The following is a 1,867-nucleotide window of genomic DNA, read 5'->3' as shown; positions in this document are numbered from 1 at the left end:
CTCCACACGCCACCTTTTTAGGAACCTAGTGGCGTCACCCTGGCCACTTTACCAAGGCTCTTTTTGTGATGCAATTTACCCATCACTCCACTTAAGGCCACTTAGCCAGAACCCCTAACCTTTTAAGTCCAAAATTCAAAAAAATTCAGTCGGGTTTTGGCCAACACATGGGCCTTTTATAAGCCCATTTACCTACCCAAAATATTAATTTCACATCCAAATACAAAATTTTAAAGTCTTTACAAAATATTGAAAATCGCGAATAATTCCAAAAATCAGGATGTTACAGATAATAACATAATTTTGGATCTCTACGGAACGAGTTGAATGAATAAATCGTCCGATTCGGAGCCAGAATAACAAGTAAAGTCTAGGTGGATTTTTCCTTAGGTATTGTCTCAAGTCAATCGATTTTCCCAAAAGCTATTCCCCAATTCTTTTCTCTGTGCGTTCCTACTTTAGATAATTAGTTAATTAAAACAAATAAAACCCCTTTTATTCTTAGGCTAGATAATAAAAAGACAGTCATTACTAGTACTTTTAGTTTCTTTGGGTTCGACAATCCGGTCTTGCTAAAACTATACTACTATTCGATAGGTACACTTGCCTACATTGCGATAATAGTTAGTTCAAGAATGAGTAATTATAAATATTTGAAACCTATCACGAAACCTCGCAATCAAGTTTTTGGCGCTGTCGCCGGGGAACTAAAATATTAGGAACGCTAAATTTTTATTACTTTAGTCATTTATTTTTATTGCAATTTAATTTAATTTTATTATTTTTATTACTAATTAATTTACTTTTTCTTTCTCTTGGCAGGTTTTTATAGTTTATGACTAGAAGAAACCCGTCGGGATCATTACTTTTTGACGAAGAAATCGATCGCACAGTTCGTAAAAACCAAAGAAAAATAAGGCGCAGCTTAAGATACACAGAAAACAAGCAAGAAGACGATACTCAACCCCCAACCGAAGAGATGGCTGAAAACCAAGGCGATCAGCTACCTCCTGCAATTGCGACTAATCAAAATCCTGCTCCACGTACTATGTATGACTATGCTAAACCTTCTTTAACAGGAATTGAGTCAAGTATAGTTAGACCTGCTATTTTTGCGAATAATTTTGAACTAAAACCTAACACAATTCAGATGATACAACAGTTTGTTCAGTTTAATGGTTTGCAGGATGAAGATCCCAACACTCACTTGGCGAATTTTCTGGAGTTTTGTGACACTTTCAAAATTAATGGCATTTCTGATGATGCCATTCGCCTTCGGTTGTTCCCTTTTTCACTGAGAAACAAAGCTAAACAGTGGTTGAACTCGTTACCATGAGGGTCTATCACTACTTGGGAACAAATGACCGAAAAAGTTTTACTAAAATACTTTCCGCTGGCTAAAACGGCTAAATTACGTAATGATATCTCTTCTTTTGTGCAGATGGATTTAAAAACACTTTACGATGCATGGGAGAGATACAAGGACTTAGTGAGAAGGTGCCCTTACCATGGGTTACCGCTTTGGCTTCAAGTACAAACATTCCACAATGTTTCGAATCCCTCGACTTGGCAAATGGTTGACGCAACTGCTGGCGAAACCATCAACAACAAAACACCTGAAGAGGCTTATGAATTCATTGAAGAAATGTCATTGAATAACTATCAGTGGCAAGTCATGAGGACTAAGCCAATAAAAATAGCCGGCGTTTATAACGTACATCTAGTAATGAGGTGTGACTCAAGTGGAGGAGGTGTGCATACAAAATATCAATCCTTTAATCCCACAGCGAAAGAGGAACAAGTCAACTATATGGGTAACAATAACTTTAGATCTCAAAATAACCCATACAGTAATACTTATAATGCA

The 1,867-nt window shown here is 36.7% G+C and overlaps 1 non-coding gene across 1 annotated transcript; it reads right to left on the bottom strand.

The window, feature by feature from the left end:
- Positions 1 to 1,408: 1,408 nt before the first annotated feature.
- On the bottom strand, positions 1,409 to 1,515 carry LOC121205268 (small nucleolar RNA R71). The gene has a single exon (XR_005900353.1). It is a non-coding gene; the product is annotated as a small nucleolar RNA R71 (small nucleolar RNA).
- Between the last annotated feature and the right edge of the window lie 352 nt (positions 1,516 to 1,867).

Source organism: Gossypium hirsutum, chromosome A08 (assembly GCF_007990345.1).
Source record: "Gossypium hirsutum isolate 1008001.06 chromosome A08, Gossypium_hirsutum_v2.1, whole genome shotgun sequence".
NCBI lineage: Eukaryota > Viridiplantae > Streptophyta > Magnoliopsida > Malvales > Malvaceae > Gossypium > Gossypium hirsutum.
The sequence above is the reverse complement of the archived record's forward strand: the minus strand, read 5'-3'. Positions and strand labels throughout refer to the sequence as shown.